The following is a 13978-nucleotide window of genomic DNA, read 5'->3' on the forward strand; positions in this document are numbered from 1 at the left end:
TTGATATCAAACAAACATGCAGGATGATTTTTGATGGCGCTGGAATGATAGTATTTAGGCAAGAGTGGGAGGACAATTGCGCAAAAGAGCTAGCAAAAGTAGCTGGGGACAACCATCCGCAACAGGGGTCCAGCTTACAACGACTGACAGGCAGGGATCCAACAATGGTCACACCTCAAGCTCAAGCCCAAAACTTGAGAGCCCCAGAGGTCGCAGTCGCAACTCGTGCGGCCCGAGAAGCCATTCGTACTGTCTGCAGGGTAGTTGCCAAACCTGTCCCATGGTCTACAATGAGGCAGAAAGAGAGCGAAAGTTTTACTCAATTTGTAGACCGGCTCCAAGCTGCTGTAGACGCTTCCAACCTGCTGGCAGAGGCCAAAGGCCCAGTCGTCACCGACTGCCTGCGCCAGCAATGCAATCTAGCCACCAAAGAAATTTTGCGCTCACTGCCGCCCGACTCAAGTATTGCGGCAATGATTAAACATGTGGCAAGGGAGGAACACCTAGGCTCAGTCCATGCTGCTGTAGCGGAGGTCATGGCTGTTCAGAGCCAACACAACCATAACCAGCCAACCTCTGGCCTGCCAAAATAGCTCAGTTGGGAGAGCGTTAGACTGAAGATCTAAAGGTCCCTGGTTAGATCCCGAGTTTCGGCAGAGCTTCAGCAGAGACTCGAACAGCGTAGCCGACAACATTCTCACCAAAACTGGTTTGACTCGACGTTCAACCAGTCCCCATGGATTGTTACCCTCATATCCATGTTAGCAGGACCAGTTTTAGTTGTTGTGTTTGCACTTGTATTTGGTCCTTGTCTCCTTAGTAAGTTAGCCCAGTTTGTTAAAAACCGTTTGGATAAAATTGACATTTTATATTTAGAACAAAGACAGTTAACCTGAGTTTGCTTAATAGTTTGGAGTACTAACACACCACGGTTACGTTCAATGTTCATTACTAACAAGTTCACAGTTTGTTGTTAATTACATAAGTCATTCAGTTATAAAGTTCTGTTCATGGAGAGGGGGGGAGATGATGTGGTTAGATAGGGAAAAGCCGATCAGAAGATCTCGCGATGTACGGGAAGATAGGGCCCCTTTTTCTCCGAAGTTCTCTAACCCATAATATCACGGTGATGACGTAAGCATAACTCGATCATATAAAGCCGTGCTTACTGGAAATAAATGCTCTTCACCGTCCACCACATTGGTGTTCACGTGTGATTAGCCTGACAGGCCTGTAAGTTAGCTGTTGTGTCGCTCACCAACCGGGTCGCTACGCCTCGTCTGAGGCAACAGCAGACCCAGCATCCCCCTGCACTCAACTCAGCTTAAGCACCTCAAAGTAGACTTGGTCAAGATGATTATAGGAGAAGATGGTTATACTGACGCTTGGGATGTCTCACTAGCACTCTCTACATTGATCTGAGCAACCAGCTGAATATGACCTCATTGCTTCTGTGATGAAAACTCAACATTATATGAATTTGAAACAAAGGAAATACACTAAATCACTAAGAGCAAGTGCCATACAAGTGCAGTTGGATGGAAGTTAGATGCATTGGCTGCCTGTGAATTTTAGTTTGTGTCTGTGTATATTTTTGTGCTTTTGTGTATAAAATATGCAAGGATATCCAGAGGAAGAGGGCACAAGGCACGCTCAAAAGTCAGACTTGAAATAGGATTTTATTGTATTTTTCAACTTATTTGATTATATCATCATCAAAAGTCAAGGTTGAGATTGTTTTGATTAACTGACCTAAACCTTTTCTTCTGTGTGGTACTGTGTTTTAAGGACATATTAAGAAAAACTCGCCATTAGCCAAACTTTAGACAATACATATGATCTAATTATTCTTTGAGTCAAAATAGAGATTAAATTACATTGATAAAGATGTCTTTTCCGAGCCTTGTTTTCTCTCACCCCTGAAATGAGTATAAACACTCATAGGTGTGTCTGTCTCATCTCTGGGGGGAGATATACTTAATATTTCTTAGATGATTTTACCTTTTGGACAATGTCTGTGTCACTATTTATATTATGATTTCTCGCCTGATTATTCCTTATTTCAGAGTTATCATACTCTGCCTGAAAACGTTTGGTAGTCTCCCTTTTTAAGGGTATACAGAGGACTAAAAGTTTATTTTCACAAAGTATGTGGAGTGATTTTCTCTGCTAAATATCAAAACAACATTCAATTGGGAGAATTAAGCTTATGAAAGAGATGTTAAGGCAATGTCAAAGATCTTTTAGGAAGACAGAACTTCTATGCAATAACAACATGGTTGGATTAACTTTACAACAAAAGGAAATTAGACTGGATTTCTACAGAGTCAGTTTTGTTATTCTAGCTAACAATATGATTAACATTGAATGAATAGTAAAGGCCTCATTCATGCTTCACTTAGCCCAAATTAATGTGACTGATTACCCAGCCTCTCTGTACTGGCAGAAATTCCTGTGTCTCCTAGGCTCGTTTATCCACAAAGTCTCACTTCTAAGAGAGTTGACCCCAGGTAGAAAAAAACAATAGCTGAAGCCTTTGAAGCTTTTGCACTTCATTGCCTTTTCCTCTGGACAACCAGCTCCACCTTCATGTTTAAGTGGGTAAAAGTCTACAGCCCCAAAGATCCAGCTGGGCTCCCTTGTAGAGATACAGTTTGACAGTAACTTCAGGAATTGTTCCTTTCTCAGGGAGGTTCATTTTTTTTCTTAAATTAGTCTCATGCTCCACATTGCCAATGACCAAACCATCCTAGGCAGAGGTTAGAATTAGGCTTGGGATTAGCTGCTTGCCCTCGTTGAGGACCATCCCTGACTCCCCAAGGTGCCATGAATTAAAGCTGCTGCTGAATAATCCCTTTTTGCCAAGCACCTGAGGAACCTGAGAAGGCCATATGGGCTGTGAAAATGACAATATGCACATCAAACACTGTTTGTGTTTGCGATGAAAAACAAGTCAGCACAGACTGACATCAGTGTCAGCGTGATGAGGGCTGCAGAAAAAAATGTAAGCTGTAGGTTTATCCTAAGAGGCAGAAAAACCAGGCAGGAGCAGTTAACCTCCATCCCTCCTGCTGCCACTGTCCCACCACACCAGTAACACTGGAGCAATCCGCTGCCTAATCAACATGGAGAGCCTTGACTTTGCCTTCTCCTTCTTTACTTCTCCTCATCCTCGCCCAAGTACAACAGAGATGAAAACTGGAGGCAGTGAAAGCAGTCCACGTGCATAAGCAGGCAATTGTCCCTCCGGGAGCTCGCATACTCCTCACATTAACCCTCAAAATACCTTCCATTTCCACCAGAGGAGCCTGACTTTCACAAATGCACAGAAGGCACCTGCAAGAATGAGTGCCTTTGCGGTTTCAAGACTTGCTGGTGCTTGGATCCAGCACCCATCCCCCACCAAAAAAGCCTTCATCTGGATTTCTAGAGCTGGACTGAATGGGGAGCCTAACCCTGGCTTTATCCTTATGCATTCATGGCTGACTGAAAGGGAATCCATCAAGGATGTAATGGCATTGCCAGGGTTCTCACTGGAGTATTTGCACTGACCAGTGGGGATCTTACTTGCCAGCTTTCAACTTCTGTCTCTTTAATCACCAGAAAAATGACCATACTCTCTTAAATGCTACTGATTCTCCTGCTGAACAGAGTGCAGGGCAGTCAGTGCTGTATTAGGGGCAAAGCAGAAGTGGCTGACCTGAGTGCAACCTGGAGGACACAAAATGGGACAAAAGCATTGAGTCAAACCAGCTGCAGCTTACTTGGCTTCTGCTACTGGCAAGGTACTGGGAGAGTGGCACCCAGAGATGGTTTTTGGGAGCCAGAGGAAGACTGGGAAATGTGGGAAGACGAGGACTAAAGAAGGCTTTGATGGTCTCTGGGTGGGAGGGGAGGAAAGCATGTTGCTCAGAGTGAAAATCCAGAGGAAATTCTGACACACCTTGAGGTGTCACATAATATTGTCACAGTACTTCAACTTTTAAAGGCGGTCAAAGGAGTTGAATGCTCTACACAATATAAGGAATAGAGAATAGGACATGGATCCTACCACTGGTGAAGTGAAGGCAGCATCTCATTTTTCAGTGCATTTTCCCAACAAGAGCCCCTGAAGGAAACTAATTCTGGTACTAGTCATTCAGTAAATTACTTTGAATGCAATTCTTAACACTGTAAGCTAGGTAAATCTTAACTGCTGTGTTACTTCAGATACACAAAATCCAAACCCAATCTCATAGCAAGGCTTGACATTAAACCAATTACTGCTGACTGTGAAACACATGCATATCTTGGAGGCTTTTGATCTTTCAGAATGGGTGACAGAAGCCTCTCCTTGCAACACACTCCATACTGAAGTGATCTGGCTGCGGTGCCACGACTCTGATCACTGGAATGCACTGCAGACAGTTTGACTGACAAAAAAAAGCTTTACTCTTTACATTGGTCATTGCTTTGAGCAGTGGAAACCACCATTTTAGTCCATTTTCACAAACTCATGTGAGAAGAACAGGAGGAATTACCAAATACCATCTTTAAATCACATGCAGTTGTCACTACTGGTAGCTCCTGCATGTCAGTGTCTGAGGCTCCTGAAGATCTTTCTGGCATCTGTAATGCACATGTCACTGGCAACCAGAACCAAGCCAAAGCTCCCCCGAGTCCTCTAAGACAAACAAGAGAAGAATGGGAAAGTATCCCAATATTCTTCCTGGCAAAACTCTACAGAGGCTTAACTTCTATTACCATCGTGTAGAGTATGTCTGCAAAAGCAAATGAAACAAAGAAAGGAAAATAAAAGGTTTCTCCAAGAATATGCATGTAATTTTCATAGCAAAGTCCTTGAGTCATGCAAAGGACAAAGCTGTGACAAAGTTAGGTGATACAACCCTGTTGGGTTTAAAGCAAGATAAGCTCCCTGGCCAGCTCCAGCACGACGGCTACCTCTAGCCGGCGGACCACAACCCACAACATCAATGTGATGGATGGCATATAATGGTGATTTATTGCAGGGAAATTTAACATTTTATAGCCTAGGTTCACTGTGTTACTTCCATCTACATACGTCACACCTAGGTGCTATTGGCTAATTGCAAAAAGACTTACTATCCTAGAGAGGGGTGGGTTACTAGCTTTCCGTTACATCCCGAATTCTTCCGCACTGCCAGGCCCTAACTACAACACAACCCCATGTTTCAGCCCTACATGCTCTAAATATTTCACATCTAGCAACATTTATGTGTACTCCCAAAAGTAAAAATCAATAAAAGGTTACAGAAATGAGCATTCAAACATACACATACCTGTTCGACCCTTGACTGGGAAAAATAAAGGCTTGTACATTAAATTGGAAAGCCCCATAGTCCAGAATATGGTTCCAGAATGAAAACAATTGAAAGAAAACTCCATTCCAATAGATTGTATTATCATAGATGCCCTTAGCTAAAAGAAAATCCATGTCTAATTTTCAAGATTTGTCATTAGGACATATATATGTGGTAGTCTGAGCAAGAGATGGGAAAGGTGATCAGATTTTCTTACTTTTTCTGGTGTTGCTTTTTTCATGGTAGTTAATTCATCTACAAACTTAACTCTTTGCATGAAAGGTTTTGTAGAACTTACTGACTTTGTGCTTTTGAAGATTATCCTGCCACAGCCAGTAACACAGAGCACTGTTTTGATGATGGTGATGATGTTGGAAACCAGTAAGATAACCATTCTGCATCCTGAAAGAACACACAGCTTCTATGAGCATTTCTAGAAACAAAATAATAACAGTAATATGGCATTCAAGAAGAATGCAGAATTCTTTCAGAAGAACACTAAAGGACATTTAAACCATGCTGAGATGCTGGAGCATGTCCAAGGAAGGACAAAAAGGCTGGTGAAAGGTCTGTAGTACATGTCCTGTGAGGAGGCTCGGAGGGAGCTGGGGTTGATAAAGAAGATGAAGTTCAGGTTCAGACCTTATCACTGTCTACAACCACCTGACAGGAGGTTGTAGCCAAGTGAGAATTGATCTCTTCTCCCAGGCAACCAGCAACAGGACAAGAGGACATAGGCTTAAGCTGTGCCAGAGGAGGTTTAGATTGGACATCAGGAATAAATTCTTCACAGAAAGGGTGACTGGGCATTGGAATGTGCTGCCCAGGGAGGTGGTGGACTCATCATCCCTGGAGGTGTTTAAGGAAAGACTGGATGTGGCACTCAGTGCCATGGTCTGGTTGACAAGGTGGTGTTATGTCATAGGTTGGACTTGATGATCTCAGAGGTCTTTTCTAACCTCATTGATTCTGTGATTCTGTGGGTTTGGGGAGAACAAAGAAAGGATTCAAGTCCTGGAAAGACAAATGTGATAACAGAATCCAGAGCAGGATACATATGGGGTTAATTACACAACAGGACAATATACACAAATGCATTTGCACACTGCATTACATGCTATCTTTTTTCTAAATCGAACGGGTTTCCCTCTCTGTCACACACATACAGTTTTCCAGGCTGGCTATTACGAGGACAGAAGTCATTTACCCGAGGTAACTCTGCCAGGAGATCCCTCGGGATGGATGAAAAGCAGGAGCTCTCCAGGGCCTCCTGCCTGGAGCCCTTTGATCTCAGCCACATGTCCCAGCTTGGCACAGGCAGGGACTGCACATGGTGGCCCTGTGCCAGTCACACTGTGTGTCCGTGGCTCCTGGCAGAGAAAGCGTGTCATTCCCGGGAAGGAAAACCTCCTCTGGATGCCAGGGGAACCAAACGAAATTGCTCCTGGCAGGATGCAGAACAGGGATTGTTTGAGCACAGCAGACCCAGGTATCAGTTTGCAGAGTCAGAGACTGAAAAACTGACAAGGCAAATATGACTGGGAGGAGGAGGAGGGACAGACAGAGAGATCTCCCCCCTTGCAAGCCAAATATACTGCTTTTGGCAAAAACATGATTAAGATTTAATTACGAGGTACGAACAATCTTAGAATCCCTAAAGGAAAACCCTGGGTTGTTCACTGCAGGAATAAACCACCAAATTAATTTTTGTCAGTGCTTGCATAATCCAGGCTAAGGCAGAACTAACATTAGACTTAAATTTCCTTGTAGAGCAAATCTTTGCCTTATCCTGGAAGGGATTAAATATCCATGAGCATGCTCAGTTGTGGTATCACAAACAAATAGGTTTCCTGGTAAAATAAACCTAGGAAATAGGTTTTATTGAGCTTATTTCATAAACCGGGACAGGCAACAAACTCCGAAGGGCTGCCACTGAACCAAACCTTGCAGCTTCACTCTCAAACAGACAGGAGACACATTGAATGCCAAATGGGAACATCTGGCTTCCATGATCAGCAAACTCTTCTCCCCACAGCCTCAATTTCTCCTCCAGAAAGACACAAGGTACTGTGTTTTCCATGTTTTATCAGAGGACAGAACAACAGAGCAAAGCAAGTTTGTCAGCTAAACATCTGCTTGGCTAGCATCATGTAACATTCAAACCAAAAGCGTTCAACAGTGTTAAGAGACAGAGAGACTCCCTGTTGAGCTGCAGGTGCCTTCCAAACTTGGGTAACAGGGACACTGTTCCAGTGCTTCACCACCCTCATCATAAAGACCCTCTTCCTTATATCTAATCTGAAGCTCCCCTCTTTAGTTTAAAAACATTACACCTTGTTCTATCACTACAGGTCCTACCAAACACTTTGTCCCCATTTTCCTTAGAAGTCCTGTATAGGTATTGCAGAGCTGTGATAAAGTCTCTCTAGAGTTTGAAACCTCCTTTTGTCCCAGATGAATAACCCCAACTTTCTCATCTTTTTCCTAACAGTGGAAGAGCTCTAGCCCTCCAATCATTTTTGTGAATGTAGTCTGGACTTCCTCTAACAGGGCCATATATTTTCTGTGCTGGGTCCCCAGAGCTGGATGCAGTGTTTGTTCCAGGTGGGGTCTCACCAGAGCAGAGGGGCAGAATTCCCTGCCTTGCTCTGTTTTGGATGTAACCCAGGATACATTTGGCTTTTGGGGCTTCAAGCACACTTTGTTGCCACATATCCTGCATCTCATCCACCAGGCCCCCACATCCTTCTCCACAGGGCTGCTCTCAATCCCTTCATCCATCAGCTTGTATTGGTACCAGGGTAATCGTGGCAGCCAAATAAACACAATCAGCAAAGAATAGAGAAATTTTACAAGAAGCTCCACACACATGTAAGCAGGAAAGGACCATGAGACTTGGGACACCTCATAGTACAAACCTATAAATACCTCACCAGCTGATGCAAGTGAAGCTGTTTTGGCTTGCATAAGAGTAAAACAGACTGCCACTGCTTCAGACATGAAAAAAGGCTTGTGGGTCCAAGCCCATGTCTGTTAGATCAGTTGATACAGCTGGAAAGCACAGACAATACCTGCTCTAACCCCCAAGCCTCACCTTGCTCACATTCACTGTGACGAAGCCCAGTGAAGTTCCAAGAACCAGGCACATAGTCCTGACAGGACTTGGAGGGGAGTCATGGGACCTGGGCAATCCTAGTGCCCCACAATCCTGCCTCACAGATGACACCCCACTCCAGAGACAAAATAGCCCTGCAAGCCTGAGGGCTGCTCTGGACCAAAGCACTGTAACTATTTGTGAGGGCCAGGCTGGGACAGTGAGTCTTGGCAGCCTCTCCCCAGGCACACACCAGGCTGCTCAGCAGCAGCTTGTCTAGCTAAAGCCTGCCATCTGCACCCTGCGTGTGTAAATATGCCCTTTGCAGCTGTGCAGCCCCTCTGGATGTTTCACTGACCTATATTCCCACATGTGCACCTCCCAGAGCAGCACCGGTGCTCTGCAAGCCATTTCTTCCACACATCACAGCAGTTTCCCTCCGTGCCCACCCATCACCTTGCACACTGCAAAAGGGACAACTTCCAATATGACTTCAAACCTCAGACAAAAGCACAGCTCTTTGGCTGAGAATTTAGGCATTGCCTCAGGTCTGACACACTCACCAAAGGAGTTTGAGAGATGGAGCAGCACAGCTCAGTTCACCAGATGTACAACTGTGTCTGAACAGCAGTGGGCCAGTATGTCAGGCACTGCAGGAGCTCACTAAACAGGCCCATTAGCCAGAAAAATAGGGCACTCTGCCAATTAAATTATTAACCTCCAGGCGTATTTGCATGCATTGAACATACTCAGCTTTTCCAGTTTTGCTCCTTTTGCTACACTCAGTGACCCATACATGTCACAGCACTCTATGTGGCTAGGAAAACATTTTTATAACATTTTGTAAGTGAAGAATAGCAGAGACCAAGTCCTGCAGAATGTCATATGGCGAGTCAAGGGAAGCGCCTGGAGAAACACCTCCTGACTCACTAAGCAGTGCTCAGTCCATCACATCACATTTCACTGTAGGGACATTCGTCAGCCACATGCTGATAAAGTTGTACAAGTACAAACAAAGGTACTAAGTATGAAATACTAAAGCATGTGGGATTTTTACCTAAGTGAACTGTCTCTTTGTTTTCTGTTCAACTTCTTACATGGATGAAGGTATATGCACCTTAGAGGCTTCATAGGCCATGCTTTAAGAAGTAGAAAGACCTTGCATTTCAAAATCTGTATAAATAAAAACAAAAAAGAACAAAAAAGAATTGTTCTTGCATGGTACTATTTCCCTCTCCTTTCTCTCTGAAGCAAATGCGTGCTCCCAGTCAATGGCATTCTGGGCTCTGTTGCATGGGGTAAATCACCCTGAAGTTCTATCAAAATGCACAGCAGCAGCACAGGCCCCAGAGGCATTGTTAGATCCTCTGGCTATATTTATAGTCACGAATTTTTGACTGTAGTTACAGCTGAAGGAGTGACATTCTTTCATTCCTCAGGTCAAACTAATTCATATTTTAAGCACGTCAAAACTTCTAAAAATCACTTAATCATTTAAATCACAGCCATGGGTGGTTTTTTTCCCAAAGTCTGAACAGGGGAAGTACAGACATAAGCATGCTGGGGGAAGCTCTGCAGCGTAGGAAACTCCTAAGTACAGGTCCCACTGGTTTTCAATGGGAATTATGCCCTTCAGTCCCACGAATGCTTTTGAACACTTACTCCACAATGCACATCTTTCTTCACAAGCTCCATGCCGAGCAGCACTGCCCTTTGGCAATAGGGAAGGTCTGACTGCTCTCCTGATGTAATGCAAATAGAGAAGTGAAAGAGAGAGACAAAACCGACCTCACTTCAAATCACAGAGCAGGGTTGCCTGTATTAATCAGTTCAAAATAAGAATATCAAAGAGTGGTGCAAAATCAGAATATCAAAGAGCAGTTTCCATAAGTTGATACATTTGACAGGCCATTTTGAGAGGCTTGGGATGTAGAAACAACTTTTATATAGTGGGAACAAAAGCAGCAAACAAAACCAGGTGTTAAAAAGCCTCTAACACTGCAGAGGTTCTCCTAGTAGAGTCTGTTTTGATCATCATATTTTAATTTCACACAGCTGTTAGATGAACATCATCTTAGCCATATGCTCTAGCACCATCTAGCTTGTGCCTAAGGTACTTTCTGCTCAAATAGGGAAATCGTTAATTTGTCATAAATGTGTCATTTCCTTCAAGTATGACTGTCTGGACTTCAGTTATTTTAGTTATTTTGACATTACAATCCAAATGAAAGCAAAGGTAATGAGTACAAAATGTTAAAGGGGCTCCTTCATGGATCAATTCCTTCAGCTGTATGCTTTTCCATCTGTCAGTTTATCTGTTCCCTCCTTTCTGTGCTTGAGTCCTGCCAAAAATACATAGTGTTAGATATCTATTTCTAAAGTTTACGCTTCAAATTTTGTTTGCTTAAACAAGGTTCCTTTGAGGAACTCATTAAGAAAAACAACTAAGGATGGGTCAAAGTAACACAAGACCAATTCTTACTAGCAAATGAAAAAGCACCAACAATATAGAAAACAGAAGAGCTGCTGTTCATCACAGACAAGGCTTATGGTCAGTATTGGGAATGACTGCTCATGGAGGATTGAGATGGATCCCAGTGATCCCTGTGCCCCACAGAAGTCACCTTGATGCACTCTCTGGCTCAAATGCAGGCAATGCAAGTGAGAGGAAAACCTTGAATGAACCACTTAGTGGTGCGGGAAGTGATGTTTAACTTGGATCACCCAGAAAATTATCCATGATTCCATTCAATACTTGAGCTGATATAAATTGTCCTGCCCAGATTCCCCAAATGAAATTCATACTTATGGAAACAGTGATAAGGACCACCCTGCAACAGATATCAGAAGACTTCTCCTAAGGAGTCAAGAGGGCAGTTCTTCCCTAATCCTTGATGGAAGTGTCAGGAGAGTTTCTACACAAGTTCTGAGGGCTCTCTTGTTACACTGCTGCAGGGCTCATCAGCAATATCTGTGGAGACCTAGCTTATATTTTTGGGGTGGTCTCCTAGCTGGCTTGCCAGCTTGGAAAGCACCACGTAGCTGAACTCACTCTTATGGCACAGGTTTACACTGCAGCAGAGCATAGCAGAGGATGAGGCTTGGTGACAACTGTGTGCAGTGCCACTGGGGCAGGTCACATTGAACTAGTGCTCATGTCATCTCCCTGCTGAGCAAGAGCAGACAGGTCCTAATGCACAGTGTCTGCTCTGGCAGCCCTGGAGAGCAGCCTCAGCTCCTCCACTGTGAAGGATTTTGGCAAAAAGCAGCTGGGGCAGGCATTGATTTGGGTATTGTTCCCATTTTTGCTGAGGTAAAGCTCTAGGGAGGAACTCAGCCGGTCTGTTTTCCCATCAGCAGCTTCACAACTAAATTAACTAGTGAGTTACAAAGTGGTGATGCCAAAAGTACAGCAGTGCAGGGAGCCTGGTCACAAGCAGGTGTATCTGGAGACCAAGCAAAACCCCATTCTTCTGCCAAAGCCACAGCATAGCTTTATGCGCTTATGTGAAAAGCCCTTAAGGCTGTGAGTCAGGAGCTTTCAACTTAATTTTGCAAACATGATAAGTCTCCAAGACTTGAGCCTTTCTAATAGAAGGCAGTGAAAAACACAGGAACCAGGCTCAGCAGGGACATTGCCCTTCAGAGGGATTTAGAGATCCCCAGCTCAGCATTACACCAGGGCAAACCATTTTCAAAAACCGCATTTTCCTGCCTGCAGGTTACAATATGCTCACAGAGGCAGAAAGCTCATTACCAGCCCTAATCTAAAGGCCATCCTCCCCGCCTCGGTGTCCGCACGACATGCCCGTGCCACCGCTCTCCTGCACAAGGGGCCGGGTCCCTGGAGCGCTCCCAGCCCCGGGAGCTGCCGGCTGGGCAGCCAGAGCACGGGCACAGCCACAGAGCGCGTCTCTCCGCGGCGCTTGGCAGCACGGAGTCATCTCACAGAGGATGCTCCATCTGTCACCGCGCTCTGCAGCAGAGCTTGACCTCGCTAGCACTAAGGAAGCCCCGGCAGATTAACATTTAATGATGCTTTCAGTTTCAGCCCTTGTAGTTTTTCATCTCTCAGAGGGCAGACATGGAAGAGAAAGAAAATTGTATGTTATGTACAGCATATGAGTCTTCTTTCAGCCATCTGCTTTAATATGCTTGACTTTGACAGATTCAGATTTATTTGCTTATTTCTACATTGGAGAAATTAAAAAAGAAAAATTCTACATATATCTTGTTCCAGAAACAGAACATTGTTGCTTCTTCTATACCCAGACCATTTTTGTTTTGATTTTGTTACCATCATACCTAATTCAGTTTAAATAAGTAAACACAGGGGATATGGTTCTTGGTAGCTGTCTGAACAGAAGCACTGAAACTAAACCTTGCCAAGACAGATGGATTAAAAGAGATCCTTCATGTCCCTCTTTGTTGTCTTGAAAAACACATATATCCACATGACTTAATGCAAAAATAAATCTTTAAGGGACAGTAAAGTGAACCAGAAACACAGAGTTTCCATTATTTTCGTTAAGCACTCCTATTCTTTTTGGTTTTGGGTGTTTGTTTTTTTTTTTTTTTCTGCTTGTGAAGCGTCCAGCTTGTGCTCTGTGCCCAGGAGCATGTGCAGATAAAGCACCTGGAGCTCTGCTATATGTGCCCAGTGGCTCATCAGTGCTGCCTGGGGCTGAAGTCACTAAGATCATCACAAACACAGAAGATGTTGAAGAAACAAAACTGTGGTATGAAAGTTCACAAAGCATATATTTAGTAGCACGGCTGAGCATTTGATGACTTAGGTTAGTATTTGTAGGAAACAGTGAAAGAGGGATTTACATGAGAAAGTTTAGGGACAAAAGTGATGACCCAGAAGGAAGGAGAAACACAAAAGCCAACAGAGAGATCCCGAGCCCATTGAACATTTCTGGAAGATTAAGGTAAGAATTTTAATTTACCAAGAGACAAGGCAATAGTCAGATCCTTAGAGCAAGCAGGAAAGTGGTAAGACAACTGACAAGAGGATAATTGGTACTGATTCAGCCATGATGCTGTAGGGGGAACTAAATGGGAATACAGGAGGCTACAGAGGGAGAGAAGGAACTGAATACTACTACAGTCACTTCAGCAGCCAGAGCCCAGCTGTTATGTGCACTTTAGTCAATAGGATACCTGAGATGGCAAAAGTCAGTGAAAGTAAGAACTGTGCAGTCATGAGGGTAAAAACAAGGCAATTAACCTGTCCCACGCTTTCATAGTTTGATTTTTTAAGTAGTGCCCATGAGCCTTCAGCAGCCAGCCAAGTAATGCTCATCAGCACCTTACCAGCAATGAGGTTACCTCAACAAGTTGCTAGTTCAAGTTTCTTTGCCTGAAGAAATAAGAAAACTATTGTCAATGCCTAAAAAACTGACAAAAGTAAATTGGGAAGAGAGGAAGCCACTTTTTTTGCAGCCAAGACCCTCCAAAGGAAGAAAAAGAAATTGCTTCCTGAAGTTCAAAATTGCAAAATCATAAGGTTGCAGCAGACTCCCAAGCAGCATAGAAACTGAGAATCATGAGTTTGCAG

At 43.9% G+C, this 13978-nt stretch overlaps 1 non-coding gene across 1 annotated transcript; it reads left to right on the forward strand.

Annotated features, from left to right (window-relative positions):
* The first annotated feature begins 583 nt into the window (after positions 1-583).
* TRNAF-GAA (transfer RNA phenylalanine (anticodon GAA)) lies at positions 584-656 on the forward strand. Its single transcript has one exon. It is a non-coding gene; the product is annotated as a tRNA-Phe (tRNA).
* Positions 657-13978: the final 13322 nt, after the last annotated feature.

This window comes from Pseudopodoces humilis, chromosome 5, assembly GCF_049639895.1.
Source record: "Pseudopodoces humilis isolate 2021_Gansu_Grassland_sample_001 chromosome 5, ASM4963989v1, whole genome shotgun sequence".
NCBI lineage: Eukaryota > Metazoa > Chordata > Aves > Passeriformes > Paridae > Pseudopodoces > Pseudopodoces humilis.